Source organism: Lacerta agilis, chromosome 9 (assembly GCF_009819535.1).
Source record: "Lacerta agilis isolate rLacAgi1 chromosome 9, rLacAgi1.pri, whole genome shotgun sequence".
NCBI lineage: Eukaryota > Metazoa > Chordata > Lepidosauria > Squamata > Lacertidae > Lacerta > Lacerta agilis.
In genome coordinates this window covers 50,160,058-50,179,470 of record NC_046320.1, presented here as the reverse complement: position 1 = coordinate 50,179,470, position 19,413 = coordinate 50,160,058, and the positions used below count along the sequence as shown (strand labels likewise).

At 40.4% G+C, this 19,413-nt stretch overlaps 1 long non-coding RNA gene across 1 annotated transcript in view; it reads left to right on the top strand.

The window, feature by feature from the left end:
* The window catches only part of LOC117052998, a 76,085-nt gene extending 61,840 nt beyond the window's left edge, over nt 1-14,245 (top strand). Inside the window, exons 2-3 of the long non-coding RNA XR_004427337.1 lie at nt 12,574-12,665; nt 14,171-14,245. This is a non-coding gene — a long non-coding RNA (uncharacterized LOC117052998). The remainder of the gene's footprint in view (nt 1-12,573; nt 12,666-14,170) is intronic.
* Nucleotides 14,246-19,413: the final 5,168 nt, after the last annotated feature.

Sequence of the window (19,413 nt, the reverse complement as noted above, 5' to 3'; positions counted from 1 at the left end):
CATTCTGAAAATGCTTAATTATTAAAAATATATAATTATTTGCTTTGAGAAACTCCATTATTCACCTACAGGTACAGGTATATATATACCTGTATATGCATCTTGAGTAAGGAGAGTAGAATATTTGATGCAAAGTTGACACCAGAATCACTGCTTAATTTACAAAATTCTGGTTGCAGAATTTGGCTTTCCTTGGTTCAGCAGTTGGTATTTTCCCAGTGCAGAATTGCAGAAACTTTACACTCCCCTGCTTTTGGCATCCCCTTTCCTCGTCAGTGGTAGAAATCCTCCCCCTTAGGCATCATTCCAAAGAAGACACTGGGGAATATCATTTCATTCATCGCTTATCATATCCTTGTGGCCCGTGGCAAATGCCAGCAACAGATCCTTCCTGTGCTCAGTGCACTATTTCTTCTTTGAAGCTGCTCTGGAGATGGTGCAATCTTGTGTAAAAGGGACTCCCCTGCCAAAGAGATATTAAGTCAGCTTTTCAGCTGCTGCTTGCATATCCCTTGGCTTTTGATTTATTGGGCTTTTGCTTTGAAGCTCATTTTATTTCACTAAAGCCCATAGGAATCTCAATTACTCTGCTGCATTTATTATTTTCTTTAAATGTAGCTCACCCTGTCATTAGGGACAGGTAACAACAGCTCCCTGCCCTATTCATCCGTACTGTCATACTGCGAAGTGCCATGCTGTTGTTCCCATTTAGCAGATTTGCAACCAATACCAAGAGACAGAAATAGGATGGGGTGAGACCATCAGATTCGTTTCACCTCAGTTTCCATTTTTTTGCAATTTTACGTTCAGTCTACATCAGTTTCCATTTTTTTAAGTGCTCATGAAAATTTGTCAGCGTTTTTTGTACGTCTCCCCTAACACACACATTTTTGTATGCATTTTGGCACATTTTTACAAGCACCCCCCAAATACAATGCATTTTGGTATATTTTCACTAATATATGCATTTATCCACACTTTCCCCCAAGCATATGCATTTTGTTTTGTTTCTTGTTTTGTTTATTATTAGGTTGGAGAACTGCATTAAAAAAAATTCAGAGAAGTGTAAATTTCAAATGATGGTTGTGTTTCAGTTCATATATTGTTTCACGTAATGTGAATTATGTTGATACACCTTTATATGCAAACTGGATCAAATTTCTTCCCCATTCTTGGGCAGAAACCTATGTGAACCATCCACAGTGAATGCATGTATAAGCTGCAATTTGAATCCAATTCTTCACTGGAAAGCACTGGCTATGACATCCAAATTCACCTGAGCCCAATGTTCAAGTGGGCATTAACGAGGGAAGCTAAACACCAAATGACCTCATTCAATGGGCAGTTGCTACACCCCGAATATTTGGGGAGGCTGCCACTACAAATGTCACAAACCTTTTGACAAGATCTATTTTATCAAATGGCCTCTGGCCTTCAGAGGCCCCATTCTACCAGCACCTTCCATCCACCACATTTCGAGCCAAACATTATCAGTGAAAAATGTTTAGCATAACCTTAGTCATGACATTTTCTGGGTGGTGACATGCTTTGCATGTTGATGAACAGGTACAGATTTATCTGGTGGTAGTAATGTGTGTGTGTGTGTGTGTGAGAGAGAGAGAGAGAGAGAGAGAGAGAGAGAATCAGTAGTGGCTCTTAAGAAGCAGCAGAGGCAGTCACATGTTCTCCTAGCAACTGGAGAAGAGGTGTGGCTAGCTATGGGTTGGCTATCCCAGAGCTCACTTGGACTTGCCCTTCTCCATCCCTTTCCTGATCCTGAGGACACATCTATATCCACTCCTTCCTTGCCACAAGCCACTCCTGTTCACGATGGAAAGGGCTTTGTTCATGGCACATGGGAGGACATGTTTGAAGGGTCCCGATTTGCATTTCTGAAGGGTCCTGATGTGGTAGCATTCTAGAGCATGAGGCCTTGCCCACCACCAATGAAACCAGTGCCAGTTAGCTTAGAGTGGGAAATGCAAGGGAAGCAGACTGACCCAAGTGCCAACTCCATTATGAGTCATGCCAAACTTTGGGTATGGTGTTTAGCTCACAATGGGCTCAAGGATTCAAAATACTCCCTGCTCTGGCATTCACTGCTATCACTAAATCTATGATAGTTCTCTGCCCCCTTATCTACTATATTATATGCAGACATATTACCAAAAGGAACATTTGTATGAACTGCCTTTCATATTATTTGTGTGAGAGCTGCCCCACCAACCTTTCCAAAGGATGATTTTTGTCATGCAAACAATTAATTTTGTGTTTCATGACTTTTTCCTGTTTTTAATGACTTTTTCATGCTGCAACATAAATAAAAAGTATGTATCTGTTCTTGTAAAGTGATAGCTCTTTGGGCAAATCTACACCATATATTTAAAACATGTGGCTTCTCCTAAAGGATCTTGGGAAATGTAGTTTGTTAAGGGTGCTAGCGATTGTTGCTCTGTGAGACGAAAACCGTATGCTTTAAATCTTCACTGAATGAGCTTTAAATGTGTGTGATGGATCTGTACTTTCTCTGTCTTACAAATATACTGTCTTGAAGGTTTCAGAAAGTGACATCATTGGAGAATATGGATGTGATGCATTTTAGTACCCTGTTCTTCAACACCTGTTAAAGTATTTAGTTGAGTCACGGGGCCTCTTTCCCTATAATAGCAGGGTGGTTTTTTTTTTAAAAGCCAAATAAAATTATTGGTTATAAATTATCAAAATGATTCCTGAATGGAAAACTACTTACTAAAAATTATTTCATAAATAATCTTGGGATTAAATTAAAAGAGTAGTGTATGGGGGCCATTAAAAAGAAAATCAACCATAAGATATTAACAATATGTTCTCTTTAAACCTAAAAAAATATTATGCAAGCTGGAACATTTGCCTGCCCTTCCAAACCTTATTCCCTCCATGCCTGTTCCAAGACTTAGCCATTTGCTTTGGAAGAGAAACACACAGTGTTGCTGAAGATTGGAAAAAGAGCTTGGGGTCAAGGGTCGACACAGTAAGGGAGTTTGCTCTTTAAGAGGTTATCTGTGGATCTGCAAAGCCAAAGTGTAATTGGGTTCTGTGATGTGATTTTAGTGTGTAATTGTATATGATCTTGGCTAGTTTCAAAGACAAGCTTGGAAGATTTTTCTGGCTGGTTTGCGATAGCAATATTGGGCAGTCTATGAAAGCCTCTGATGGACAATTCAGCTACTTTGGGGCAGGGGGAGGGGAGAAGTATCTCAAATCATAAGGCCAGGGCTCTATGTTAATTATAAATTTAGCAGGCAATTTCTAATACAGATTGTGCTACCATCTGAAAATGAGGCAAACGCTGCAAATTAAGACACTTGGCTTGGTTTAGAATGATTGCAAACAATGTAATCTCCCATTTGCTCCTGAGCATCAGCCTGTCCATTACACATGGGATGATTTTGCATCTTTATTAACACTACATCAGAGTTAACTGAATTGGTCTCCCTGGTCTCTTCCTCTTGCCTTTTGGGTTTATCAGATTTCAAGTTCCTGATTTTTTCTTCTTCCCATCTTGTCCTCCCCCTAACAATGTGAAACAAACATTTCCTATTGTTTTAGTTGTTTAGGCTTTCCTTGATTAAGCTGTCACTGCTGTCAGTTATGCTCTTATAAGCCTGGTTGGATCTATTTCATGTTAAGAAAAAGCTCAGATAAATCCAGGAAAGCTTAATGTTTATCCAATGTGAAAATAATTACTCAAAAGTGTTATTCTTAATCCAGATAATTAGAGTGAGGAAGGAAAGATCAGTGTCATTGTGAATTATGCCCTGGCAATTGACTCTTGGTCCTTGTAAGTTTCAGGTGAAGATGTGAATGGATAAAGGTTAGATTAACCGTAATCCAAAGTATCTGCAACCTTAATCTGTTATGATACAAGGATGATCAGTTAAAAAGAGCTGGATTGTGGGATTGTTTCTGGTTGGATAAGATGCTGCTCAACTGGGACTCATCTTAAAACATGCTTAGTACCATGTCACTGCAGCTGTAAGCACTTCTGCACAACGGCAGACTGTCACACAGCTAAAACACAGCCAGCCTACTGGCCTCATAGGCAGCACTTGGTAACATTATCCTGCACAGTAGGATCTGTGTTTTGAATTAACATGCCTTAATGTTGGTCGTATGGAAAAATGGACAGGGATAGTTAGATAGAAAGGCTTTGCTTGATGACAATTGGAGTGTGTTTTGTAGAAAAAATGACATTCGGGACTGATTCCCACAGACATAGGCATAAATAAAATAATTTGTAGCATTGCACATAATCTTGAAAACTTTTTTTTTTTTTTAAGTAACTTGCAGACTGAAATTTTACTTCAGGGAAAGGTGCTCTTCTGAATGAATGAATGAATGAATGAATGAATGAAATTTATTACAGTCCCAGATCAGATTCACATACCGTACTAAGCAAACTTAAAACACAATAGAATTAAATTTGAATTAACAATCAATATAACAATAAACAATACGAATATGACAGCCATTAGAAATGTGGTTTAGGTCTTAGTCTTGGCAGCCGCGCAAAATTTGGCTACCCTTAACGTGATCTCTGGATCCTTATCCTCTATCAGGGATTTTAAGCATTGAGGCTCAGACCCACTTGGAATTTTCTGTATAACGGGGTGATAAAAACTGAATTATTTCTTGATAATTTGTTGAGCAATTCATTAGGCATGTTGTTAGCCATGTTGTTTGGGGCTGGTGAGAATTGGCATCCAGCAACAATTGGAGGGCACCACTTTGGCAAAGAGACCAAGCTGTCAACCAGTGAACCCCAGCTTCAGATCTCACCACCACACCAGACTCCCTTTCTCTCAGCCATAGATCCCTCATTCCATCACTTCCTCCCACCTGCAATATGGGCATAATAATACTGGCCTATCATAAGAGCGGTTGGCAGGAGCTGGGACCGAGCAACGGGAGCTCACCCTATCACGGGGATTCGAACCACCAACCTCCTGATCAGCAAGCCCTGGGCTCAGTGGTTTAGACCACAGCACCACCCGGGTCCTGCCAACCTAGCAGTTCAAAAGCACGTCAAAGTGCAAGTAGATAAATGGCAGGAAGGTAAACGGTGTTTCCGTGCGCTGCTCTGGTTTGCCAGAAGAGGCTTAGTCATGCTGGCCACATGACCTGGAAGCTGTCTGTGGACAAACGCCAACTCCCTTGGCCAGTAAAGTGAGATGAGCGCCACAACCCCAGAGTCGTCTGCGGCTGGACCTAATCGTCAGGGGTACCTTTACCTTTTTTATCATAAGAGAGACTTGTAAGGTTTCCTGAGATATGAATGATTGGGAACCCTCTTGCTAAGTATTACTGAAATAGGTAATTAACCCGTTATCTGCATTGGCTTTGTTTGCATTGTCCATTATATTACTCATGCTGACACAAAACCATTTAAAAACTCTTAGTGTGAGTTACTAACTACAGCATTAGCTACAAAAAGCCACTTATTAGTCATTTAATATCTGTGGTGATATTGCTTCTGGTAGCAAGCCCAGCATGTGGGACCCAGGAGGTGCCTCAGTCAAGGGAATGGAATCTTCTGACAGTTTCCAGCTCCTCTAGGCCCTTGCCAAACATGCTACCTTAATGTTCGAGGGGTTTGGAAACAGAATGAAGGAAAACATAAACTTGCTGTGAGAAATCCTATTGATAGCTGGACAGAATGATCATTTAATACCCACAGGGCACTAGGAAAGAAGAAAATGTCCAAGACAACCATGGAAAACTGTACAGATTAGCACAGATTAGTCATAGTTCCATCTATCAGGTGTCTCAGATGTTTACTTTTTTGTTTCAGACAGGACGGGCCTGAATGGAATTCTGTGCATCACATTTAGTTTTCCACTTCTTCTTTTTTCTTTTTTAAAAGGGTACTTTTCTAAAATGATTGTCAAACGAGCATTAGAAAAATGAGCGAGATATAATTACCTTTCACATTTCTTGAAAAAATTGTAGCATTACTGTGGAGAAAGGAGGAAATGGCCACTTATTAAAGCCTAATGTACCTAGTAGTGGTAATAATCTAAGGTAAGTTTTCCTCACCTGGTCTGTTCCCCTCTCCCCAGGGATTGGACTACAAAACCCATCAGCCCTAGCCAGCACAGTAAATGGATAACAGGTTTTTCTTCTTCTTCAAAGAAGAGCATCTGCTGTTGGCCAAAATTATGAATGGAGGGCCAGTGGGTATGAGGCAAGGAGCAATAGCTCTGTTCAACCTCCTGGATTGTGTTTAAATATATAAAAAATAAAGTACAAAATAAGTCATGTGCACTTTTGCATTGAGTCGATTTGGAGCTATTTCCTTGAAATCTCAGAGAAAGTTTAAAAACATAGGAATAGCCTCCTAAATCAGGCCAAGGGTCCGTCTAGTCCAGCATCCTGTTCTCACAGTGGTCAACCAGATGCCTATGGAAAACCAGCAAGCAGGATTTGAGCACAAGAGCACTCTCCTCTCTAGTGGTTTCCAGCAACTGGCATTCAGAAGCATTGCTGCCTCCAACTGTGGGGGCGGAGCTTAGCCATCATGATTAGTGGCCATCAATAGCCCTCTCCTCTATGAATTTGTCCATCCCAGTTGGTACCCATCACAACCCCCTGTGGAAGCACACAGCTCAGGTATCAGAAAGATGCTTTGAAAAGATAGGAAGGAGATTTAGCAAAGCAAAGGGGTGTGATGGGTTCCTTAGTTTTTTTCAGAGTTTGGAAAGTTCATTTTTTTTAAAGGAACTAATTTCAACATGCTCCAAAAGGAACTAATTCCAGTTCACACCCATCCCTTACAAAGTGAACTAGTTCAGGTCATGTTCAGTTCGCAGTTCAGTTCAAGTTCATCCAAAAGATCCTTGGCATTTTTTGGTCAGCATACAGAATGTTACAAGCTGGGGTGCTAAAATATAAAATATACCAAAAACAAACAAATCAAACGTACAGGTGAATGTGAATAGTTTATTTTAATTCTCCCCAATGATTATGATCTTTAAACTGAAAGTCCCAAAGAGTCTAAAAAATAAAAAGTAAGAATTAGCCTGAAGATGAACCCCAAAATGAACTTAATCATCATATTCACTTCACCCAGCAATTATGGGAACTACTTTGGGGTGTAGTCCAGAGCTTTTTGGACTTATTCAGTGAACATTAAACCAAACTAGTTCATTCCCCAAAGCACTGCATTTTACTTTTGCAGCCCAGAGATGTCACAGCCCTAGCTTCTTTCTAAAGGAGAAGTCTATCATCATGAGCTGGCTTACTTAAGAAAAGTAGATTTGAATAAATAATGGGAGGTGTTGGCCAGTATGGAGCAGAACATGAGTGAAATATTACCTTAAGCGGTTTTTAGCTAGAATAACTGATATTGCCAATTTTTGACAGCAACTTGAATCAGATGAATGTACTGGTTTTGTCAACACATCGCTCTGTTTGTGCCACACCATCTCATTCTTTATAGTCCCCCCTTTTCTCCCTCTATTTTTTACATTTACGTTGCTAATGTATAAAACACATGCACCCCTTGGACTGATGCAGGGTTTTTTGTGTCTTTGTCTAATGGGGAATCAAAACTTTAGTTGGAGACAGAAAATATTTATAGGGTTGTCACATTAGAGAAGTGATGACAGAAAAGTCCCTATAGTCACAAATGAATGTGACATATCACACTCAATTTGGTGGTCTCTTTGGCTCCTGCCTAGCTAGTGTTTCCCTTGACATATATGTTACCATGCCCAGATTCTATTACTATTACTATTTTAATAGTTCTTTGATATGGAGAAAAAATGGTAACTAGCCTAAACACTTGAAAAATGAAATCAGCTCTATGGAATATTCAATATGCTGGGTTATATGTATTGGCATTTTTTTTAACGTCCATTTAGACTTATCCCAGTCAAAGGTCTTTTAGCACAATATGAGTCCAAAATGGATTTAACATTCTGATAATGTAAAAAATAAAATAAAATTACATGTTGCGTGTATATCCCACATTTTTTCCATGATAAAATGAAAGTGGTACACAGTATGTCCAGGTAGTCTCACATCTAAGCAATGATCCGATCCAGACCCGCTTGGATTCAGCATAGTGGCTGCATCATGTGCCTGTATACCAGTATTTCCATTCTCAATGCAGCCACTTAAAAGGAAAGAGTAGTTAATGTGACCAAACAAATGGGATGGGTGGTGGGTCTTGTGCAGCATTAAGGCCTGTTCACATTATTATTATTATTATTATTAGTAGTAGTAGTAGTAGTAGTAGTAGTACTCTGCCCATCAGACTGGATTGCCCCAGCTTCCAGCATGTATAAAAACATAATAAAACATTAAGCATTAAAAAGCTTCCCTATACAAGGCTGCCTTCAGATGTCTTCTAAAGGTTATATAGTTACTCATCTCCTTGACCAACTAACACATCCCATCAATGCAATGTTTTCTTTCTTTTTAAATTTCAGTAAACAAAAACAAAACAAACATCAAGCTAAAAAGCAATAATAAAAAAGTCATAAACACATGAAGAATACAATTACAAGATGAGAAAATAATAGCCACAACAGTAATAGAAAGCTTAAAAAAAAGAAAAGAATGGGTAGTGTAAAATATATCCATAGTGGAACACAAGGTTCATATTGATACCAGACATATAAAATAATTATGTATGCTGCCAATTAAACTCTTATTTAGTGGGAATATGCCATCTGTAAGATTGTTGAGTTATACAAATCACAAATGGTTCCCAAATAGAAGTAAAATTGGTGGGGTCTGCATCACCTCTGGCAGCATGTATTTTATGAGTCAGTTTCTCAGAAATGGCAATGAACATGGCTTTTTAAAACCATCATTCCATAGATCAATGCAAGGATTTCCACTTACACGATTGAACTTCCTTCCCTTTCCTCCACCTGCATCTCACCTAGATCTGTTCTAGGCATTTTCCCAACCCCGCAGAACAGGGGAGGAAGTGGGGTGCAGGCATGGGGAGGGTAGAGGGAAAATTCCACTGCATAAATGTTAAGTGGGAGCCTGCCTACAGTTTACATTCATTTGTTGCTGGCTTTCAGCCAACCTACCACAAGCTGGGTAAGATGGGTAAGTGTCCCATTGTTATGCAGTGTACTCAGTATATATTAAGCTCTGACAGCTGGAGGGAAACGGCAGTTGCAGTCAGGTGCAGCTGCTGCAGTGCCAGGCACTCTTCTGGCTTCGGCGTGATTGGGGAAGGATATCACTTCCTCCTCCACTAACTACACTGGCTGCTGGGGTTTGCCGCAGGTAAGCTAGGGGGTGTGGTTTGGGGAGGGGACCAGAGGGAAAACTTCTTGCCTCTAGTCCACTCCCTGGCTATAAAAGCCACGTGCACCCAGGACTCAGTCTCAGCTGATTCCCCACCCACCCTAAGCATTATGTTGCAGGAATTACCATGGGTAAGACCATGCTGTAGCAGTCTTCAGTTGCCATATTCAGGACCAGGGAGGAATTTAAATCGAACCTACTTCATAGCAACTGTCACAACTTGATGGCGGATAAGACACTGGGTTGGATCCTTAGTCAAGTGTACGGGGGAGCCCCTCCCTCTGCTCTGAGGAATCAGGGTATCCTGTTAAAGGAATGAACTCCCAATATGGTGATCTTGAAGGGGTCAACCTGATTTGATGTACATCATGGGGCCATCCTTAACCTTGGTTAACCTTGGTTTGGTGATTAGTTGCAATTCAGCCACTTCTCTTTCCAGTCTATTTCTGAAATTTCTTTGTATTTAATTGCTCATCTTCCAACATTGTGTATGCAATCAAATGCCAACAGTGCCCTTCAGCTCTCTATATTGGACAAACAGGCCAAACCCTACGCCAAAGGATAAATGGACATAAATCTGATATCAGGAATCACAAGACAGAGAAACCAGTAGGAGAACACTTCAATCTCCCAGGACATTCTATAAAAGATCTCAAAGTAGCTGTCTTAATACAAAGAAATTTCAGAAATAGACTGGAAAGAGAAGTGGCTGAATTGCAACTAATCACCAAACTTAAAACCATGGAGAAACCTGGTTTGAACAAAGACATTGGATTCTTATCTCATTATACATAACAAAGCCATCTTTAGCCATCTCACCCCTTGCCTTCCCTGCAAGACTAATTGCAGCCGTTTAGAGTCGTCAACAGGTTTTCCACACTTATCAGCCTATCACCCATTCCCACCACCCTTCTGAGTAATACCCCTCCCCACTCCCCCACTATATTTAAGGATCTGGTGACTTCTGTTTCAGTGTATCTGAAGAAGTGTGCATGCACACGAAAGCTCATACCAGGAACAAACTCAGTTGGTCTCTAAGGTGCTACTAGAAAGAATTTTCGATTTTGTTTTAACTAAGGGCAGCCACACTTCAATATCCAAAAGTTAAAACATCCAACCTCTCAAAACACTACAGGGTGATCCACCATTACAAACAACAAATTAACAAACCTTATACCAACCACTGAGAAAGCACAAGTAAAGATAAACTCTTCCTCAATATATGGAATCCCTGTTCAGCCTTTGGCTTTATTTTTTTCTTTCTTTCTTTCAGAGATACATTAAAGAGTTTAATAGTTCACATTGAAAGTCAGCATGGGAAAGACAAAATACTTTTATTGTATTTCACACTGTGCTTTATGGCAATTTATCAAATTAAGAGCATAGTTTTCAAGTGACCCTTCTGGCCTACCAAATAGTGTAAGTTACATTGGAAAAGCCCAGCTAAACTTCTCATTTTTAATATCACTTTCCTACCAAGGGGCAGCAAAGTCTGAGAACTCCACTGTTAGCACCCGCTGGGCAGGTGTTAGTTATTGACTGTAAATATCAGTAACACATAATAATCTAGAAGCACTCTGTAAAATCACTTCTTTCCCTTTGTAGCTATTCCTGTGGATAGGAACATAAAACGGTTACACCACATAGAATTATAATGTGCGTGTGAGAGGCACCAAGGTTGATTCCCAGACCTATTCCACCAGAGCCACCAAAAGAATGCTCTTTGTTCAGTACTGACCTGTGGTGCTTAATTTCAGCTGGATCTCAGCACGGCTTAACCCTGGAACACCATGGAAAATATTTCAGGATCAAAAACCCATCCCTGGAAATGTGTGTCCTAACCAAAATGGGAGGTTTGGGAAGACTAAAAAAAATAAAATCCATAGGGTCAACTTCCTTTGTCAATTGAGCTCCGTATGTCTACTCTGCTTGGCAGTGGCCCTCCAAGGTGTTAAACAGAGATCTTTAACATTGCATCCAAGTTGGGATGCAATGCAACTAAGTAATACTACATTTCTAGCACTTGCTGCACAGTTAAAATTGGGGAGAGGGGCTTTCAGGACTGTAAAGATTTCTTATAAGCAGGTTCGATTCCTAGCATCTTATTATTTGAGAGCATTTTATTAGTAGGATGGGTGCCAGGTTGTAAGTTCCACTTCCTTTGCCTGTTGCAGTTGGGTGGGATCTTGGCTGCCTTTTGAACAGCCAGTTATGAGCCCAGATGTGGAGGGCGCATGGGATTTCACATCATTATAGATAATCTGATTGGCTCCTGGCAGTGGCTTGTTGTGCTTCTGTACACTGACTTCATTTCACACTGAAAATATGTTGCACCAGGATGCTGCTCCATACACATTAGTGGACGCCGTCCACAAAGACTATTTAACAATGTTTACCCCTGAAAATATTGCTGCTATTTTTAACAGGAGGGTTCGTACATAAGGTTTCTATTGTCCATGCAAGAAAAAGAGGGAAGCAGAATCAATTTCCTCTTTAACATATTGATAAACAACTCCAGATATAGGGTCTGGAGTCAAGGGTGGGGGAGAGGGACACTCGATTTACCTTTGTATGACCTGCGTAGGAATGCTGGAAAAATTAATTCCAGAATATTATGTCAACATTCCTTGAAGTTGTGGATATGATTTACATAGTAGGTCTTCTCCCTTTGTCCAGCTTCTTTCATCTTGATACTGTAAATTGCTTTCATTTCCCCCCACCTCACCCCACCAACCACCCCACCCCAATCTGTATGCTTGAGGTATTGTTGTGATAAATTATAGAGGTACAGAACTGAAAATGGTGTGTAGATTGTCTAAGAAATTGAGTGCAGTCAGCCTTAAAAGTGGTGAATGATGTGCTAAAGCAGCTACCTTACCCTGGTCATGTCACACATGTCGTCAATGAGCAGCTGCTTTTAACTTTTGCCTTTGCCCAGGGGCACTCAAGAGCAGCTGGATTTATTGAATTAATAACTGCTCCATTTGGGGGTGTTTTGTTTTCCTGTGACCGTGAAATCTGGCTATAATGTTAGCAAAGTGTAAGACAGGGCTCCTTTCACCCAAACAAGGTGATGTCTTCTCTTTTCTCATCATTTACCCCTGATTCTTCAAAGTGGAAGATAATTGGGAAATCCCTGATGAGTTGTGGAATGAAATCATCCCTGGAATCGCGGGAGGATGGAATTTAGCGTGGAGCAGTATGTCCACCAACAAGCGGGAAGCGATTACGCAGAACTCAAGAGTTAACTGGTTTCTCCAGCAGGTTTCCAGAGACTGTTGTACCTGTTTGAACATTCCCACTTTGTAATCGGATTCTTCATGCTGACCTCCTCATATCCCCCAAGTCTTTCGATGGTAAGTTATAATCAGCTGTACCCTAATCTCTTTATGCGATTTGGGCACATTCTTCAAGGGGGAACCAAACTGAGCGGGCCGTCTGGGAAACGGTGGCAATATGCCGCACACATGGAGAAGGTTGAATCAGTGACCTCTCATGCCTTTGACCACAGAAGAGTGAGGTAAGCGCCCTACCGCAGCGCAACAGGGCAATTGTGATTAATGGGCTTTTGTTTTGAGTTACTATTATTCATGGCGGCTCATTTTTCAGAAACAATACATGAGGTAACACTTTCAGATTTCAGTGACTATGGTGCATATTAAAGCCTGCACCACTTTACATGGTTCTTATATCTCACCGAAAGTACTGGCATCACCTTCGTTTTATGAAGGAGGGGAAACCTAGGGAGATTCAGTTTGCTTTTTTCTGGTCTGTAACTTGTTTTATTTACACACGGGGCACTGATTTTATTCTATGTGCGGTGGATTTTGTTTGTCTTATGTATGCGCTCTAATTCCTTTATTTAGTCTGTCTCAGCAAAGCAAGAGGTCTACCGAGGCCACACCTATTTGATATTGAGCAACAGAACAATCTGTCTGGCACAAGAAAACTACGTGCTTGGTATAACCATTTTCAGTGTGGTCCTCCTTGTACTATGACAACTTATTTAAAAGATCTAAGAGTTTGCAGAAACAGAAAGGTTTTTTCAAGTGTGCAACTGAATGTACTGCGTTCAGCAGTACTTGAAGGCTCTTTGAAGAGAATTCCTTTTTTATAATTTTTTTTATTAAATTTTATAAAAAACATTACAAACACACTAATAGAAAACAATACAACCATAATAGACAAAAAACAAAACTACAAAAAACAAAAAACTTATACCTGTAAACATCTATCCTTAACATTGTATCCTGATTTTCTCCTATCTCCACTTCCTGCGTTCCTTGTGAATCATCTTTAGTAACTTCTTACCATCATTAAACATCTTACTTTACTATAAAATATCACTAATCTTATCTAATATCTTAACTCATACCTTCACAATTCCTACAATCATAACCAAACTCTAAATCTACAGTCTAGCTTTTCTTCCAAGTTATATCTAGTTTTCAATCATACAATAGTTTTAAAAAATATAATTTAAATTTCTTCCACTCTTCTTCCACTGCGTCATCTCTCCAGTCACGAAGTCTCCCGGTCATCTCAGCGAGCTCCATATAGTCCATCATTTTCATCTGCCATTCTTCAATCGTTGGTATTTCTTCTGTCTTCCAGTTTTTAGCCAACAAAATTCTAGCTGCTGTTGTGGCATACATGAATAAAGTTATATCACATTTTGAGAATTCCATTCCAGAATTGAGTCTGTCCATGTGGAAATGGCAGTGTTGAAACACAGGTTCATATACTGCTATTTCACTCTTTTTTTTTTTTAACAGACATGTCCATAAAAAGGAACTTATTCCATTATTGTTATCTTATGCAGCACATGCCTCTCATTTTTATGTGACCTTTTCCCTTGCAGACCACAACAAGCTGGTGACAGAAGAGTATGCAAAATGTCTAGCAGTTGCCATTAAAGTAAGGGTGATGATGGTGCGGTCTGATTCTTAAATTTGTATAGTTTTAAATTTGTGAACTGTGGGTGGTATTCACCACTAGCCCTCTTCAGATTAGACCCTTTGAGGTTAGCAGACATAGCTAACTAAGGTTCCTAATTTCAGTGAGTCTAATCTGCAAAGGACTTACTGTTTATTTATTTTTATTTATCAAATTTGTATACCACCCTTCATCAATAGATCTCAGGGCAGTTCTCAGCGTACCTACCACTCTGTATCTCTTCAATTCAGTTTTTACATGTTTGAAGTACTCTCTCTATAAATTGCAGTAGCTGATGTAAATACATTGTATGTCTATTTATTTTCCTTATTGTCTGCATTCGCGATACATTATGTTTGTTAGAAAATTTTTATATGAATTTTTTTAATGTTTAGAAATAATAATAATAATAAAAGTTTTGTGAGGGTTGCAAAAGAAGGGGGGGATTACACAGCAGATGTATCACCAGGGCTGACTCCTAGTGATTCTTTCCTAAACCTTTATTTTCATAGCATATTTTCTGGAGGAATCAAAACTGAAGAATGGAGAGCTTTGTGTTAATGTTTGTATCTGTTTGTTTTGGGGCCATCTGAATTGGCTGAATACTTGTTGCCAGTGGCCAGTTGCCATATCAATAATAAAGCGGGATGTATTTATTTTTAAACATGTCCAAACCTCTTTGTCTTGGGACTGACTTTAAATGGGGTTCACTTCCTCCTTCTGTGGCTTCCCAGACCTCCCTGCTGGCCACTCCTTCCCTGTATTTTATTCTTAACCACACCTGAAACCAAGCTATGTAAGCCCAGTTCCAAAGTTGGCTTGGTTATGCATCCATGATGGCTATGCTCTGCCTCCACAGTTGGAGGCAGACAGCAATGCTTCTGAATCCCAGTTGCTGGAAACCACTGGAGGGGGAAAGGCTCCTGTGCTCGAATCCTGCTTGCTGGTTTCCCACATGCATCTGGTTGGCTGCTGTGAGAACAGGATGCTGGACTAGATGGGTCAATGGCCTGATCCAGCAGGCTCGCCTTAAGTTTGAGAATAGCACATGGGTACTCCTAAAGCTCTAAACTAACTCAAAAAAGGGCCTTCTCCATGTTGTGGAATGATCTCCCATCGAAAGTGTGTCTGGCACTCACAGGATTGTACTGCTTATTAAAAATATCCCTGTTTTACTCAGGCATTCTCAGGTCCTCATTCGTAATACCAGTTTTCAATGAACCTCTGGATATATTTTTGTCTATTTTGATTCATTTTAGCTCTACAGCCTTATTGCATTGCTGTTACTTTTGCAAAACACCTTGTAATCTTTCTGTTGGAAGGTGGTATATAAGTGATTTGAAACAAACAAATAATAAGTATCTGGATTTGCCGTCTTTAGTGACAATGCAAAGTACAATTTTTCATTACTTACGTTTCCCTCTACATTTCTGGCAGGCTAAAGCAGCCTCCTGCTAGGGTTGCTTGGATGTTCTTGGGCTACAGTTCCCATCAGCTCCAGACAGTATGTCCAAAGGACAGGGATTATGGGAGCTATAGTTCAAAATATCTGGAGGGTACCAGGTTGGGGAATGCTGCTCTTGAGAAACACTGGTGAGAACTTTGATTCTGTGAAATAAGATGGCAGATAGTTTAAGGCTGATTCATGTGAAGAAAAATTGCTGTGCTGGTTTATCACACCAGCTGTAACCACAAAACAAAAATTGAGAAGTTAGAAAACTGGGACTTACACCTGGTTAATACATTTAGAGATGAGAGTAGAAATTTGTTTGAGTTCACCTTTAAAGGTGAACTTACACAATTCACACCCTCTGAAACAGGCATAGGCAAACTCGGCCCTCCAGATGTTTTGGGACTACAACTCCCATCATCCCTGACCACTGGTCCTGTTAACTAGGGGTGATGGGCATTGTAGTCCGAAAACATCTGGAGGGCAGAGTTTGCCTATGCCTGCTCGGAAACAATACAGAAGCTGAAGTGCAGCCACAACCCAACACCACCCTTCAAGATTTGTACATATCCAAATTTTGCAATACAGTTCTCCAGCCAAGGAACGCATTCCGAAATGCAATTGAAAGTGGATATACCAGGTAAAAGTAATATACATAAATGTATTGTATTGGGCAAAAATGCTTTGCAAAAATGTGTACATTAGGCACAACTGCTTCAAAAATGGGCATAATAAGAGAAACTCACCCTTCAATGCTAAATGAATTTTCATGAGGACATGTTTTTTAAAAAAAGAAAAGAAAAGAAAGAAAAAATATATCACAAACTGATATGGAAATGTGGAGAAGGCAACTAAGATTGGAAAAATGAAAAAAACTGACAGAAATGGACATCTTCAGCCATCTCTGAATAAACGAATCAGAAGGGGGGGAGATAGGTAAGTGTTCATTCATTTTACAACCCACCAAAAAGAATATGTAACCACCCCTACATCTGTGATCTTTTCAGGGGTAGAGATTTTGCGACACAAGATACTGCAGGTGTGGGCTCCTGTGTGGAGGCCTCATATAATACTTGTTTCTAGGCACATGGAAGCAAAATTCCACCCCACCCCACCCCACACACAAAGTGATACTGGGGTTGAGGACAATGGACGATGACTCTCCTAATGATAAGGCCATCAATGGTAATGCAGTCCTATATATTGGATCTCCTGAAAATGAATGTTGTTAGAAAATATATTCATTTCAAAAGGAAAGAAGGAATCATATCCCATAAGTATAACCTATACTATTAGCTGCTGTTTTCTTCTTTCCCTTTTTTCAGGACAAAATGATTTAATCCTTAGTAGTTATAATAAAATGATTCGCCTGTCCAGGGTATAAATGGATTCCCTTCTATCCGCCCTGGATTTATATATAGAACCAAATTCTACATGGTCAGGCAACTGATTTATCTTTTGCATCTGGCACAGAGCAGTAATGATTCACTCCTTTTCAAGACTAGTTTGGCAAGTTTATCTTGCTTGCCGTTTGCATTTCTGAAAATGAAAATATATTCCACCGCTTTTGATGTGTCGATTGGGAAGAAGGTAAAGACAGCTGCACACACGTCCCCAGAGAGCCAGCTCAGTGGCTAAATGAAGACCTCGAGTGCTTTCTTGTTAGCCAAGATAGATCTACATCCAGATGAACCAAAAATTAGTCAATAGTGAAGGCTCTTAGGAGCAGGCGATCAGAAGCCACAAATCAGTTTTCCTGGGGACTTTGTTATTGGCAGATTGTGCCTTAGGCTATGCCCTGCTGCTGCTTGCCTGGCCGTAATTTTTCCCCGAGTGAAGTTTTAAAGTCACAGGCTGAGGCTATAACGGCAGTCTCTTGACAATGAGGCTGTCACCAGCCCATCAGATATCAATCTGTTCTCAGACAAATGGTCTGTGGCTTTAATACAACCACCTTTTCGCTATTAGCAGGTTGTAATGCACATAGGTGATTGTGCAATGCATGCTCATTCCTAACATGACCTTACAGCCCAGGTTTTCGAATGTTTACTTAGAAGTAAGCTGGCATAAGGTGATAGCCTAATTTCTCTAGATGTAAATTCATGTATTTTCTTATGCAGTGGAAAGCACTTAATATGTACTCTTAGTTTGAACTGGTGACAGTGTATGGAACCTGTCCTGCGTGGGACAGAATGATGGGCCCATCTGTCTCAGTCAATGCACTCTCCAGTACCTGGATAGTAATAGATGCTGCACAATTCCCAAAAATGTATTAAAAATACCAAGACTGCCACCTCATACACCATGGATGGTTGACTTTAAAAAGTGGTATCATAGGGCTTTAATGCATGGTGCGAATGTGGCCTCTGTCAGGCGCATAGACTGTGCACTCGTTGAATATTCAGTGTGGATTACTGTTGACGTATACAGTTCAATGGTTTGCGTGCACAGACCATATACAGTGGTACCTCTGGTTACGAACTTAATTTGTTCTGGAGGTCCGTTCTTAACCTGAAACTGTTCTTAACCTGAGGTACCACTTTAGCTAATGGGGCCTCCCGCTGCTGCCAGTGCGTGATTTCTGTTCTCATCCTGAGGTAGAGTTCTTAAGGTACTACTTCTGGGTTCGTGGAGTCTGTAACCTGAGTGTTTGTAACATGAGGTACCGTTGTACTCACTGAATGCAACATGTGAACACTCCTACCATGTTATGGCACAGAGCATCCTTTTTGTAGGGGAGCACTCAAACTTTCGTTCCCTTACTGAAGTAGGTGCAGTTTAGCAACAGGTACACCATTGTGTATCCTCCTGGCTTTTAAAGTGCATACTTCAAGTTACGGATGAATAGCTCAGTTGGTAGAGCAGGAGATTCTTAATCTCAGGGTCATGGATTCAAGTCCCACACTGACAAAATATTCCTGCATAGCAGTGGGTTGGACTAGATGACCCTCGTGGTCCCTTCCAACTCTACAATTCTGTGATTCTATGCGTATGCAGCTCTCCTTTTGTTCCCTATCTTCTGACATCAGAGAAAAGAGATCTGGCACTTTACACTTCGGGCAAAGGTGTTGTGATGGTATTGCCCCTTTAAGACTTTTTGTGGGAATGGGTTAGCACCTCTGAAATAATGAGCTGTCTCCCATTAAGGCTTCAAGGCCAGTGTCACAAGGTAATTGGGTGGAAGAGGTGAATGCCCATGGTCTAAAAACCTGGATTGATGGGCGCTCTTAGCAACCAGCCAGCCAAGGTTAGTGTCTATTTGGGCTTTTGACGGCATCTTGTTCTGTTGCTCAGCCTATTGAGATTTAAGCGTAAGCGTTTATGTTAATTAGCTGGATAAGTTAGTGCTTGTTGTTTTCTTACCTTCTGAGCTATTTTAATCTGTGTCATTATTAGTTTTTCTCTTTTGTAGAGTTTTGTTTTAGTAAAGTCTATGTATAACTTTAGGACATTTGGTCTGGTCTGAGTACCTGAACCCTTTAATTTTGACCACGCTTTTTGGAGCAAGGGTCATCCACCACAGGTGTGTACGGATTTCATGCCAGTGCAGGGGAGACTTGAGGTGTCCTCTGTACTAGCCTTTAAGTGACCTCCCCAGTACTCTAACCTAAGGCAGATTCCAAAATGAAGGCCTTTCTGGGGCAGTACATCAGCTGAATCAAGTCACGCATCTTTTTCAGCACAGCTCTGCAAACAAAGGAGAAATTAAGGCTAGCCAG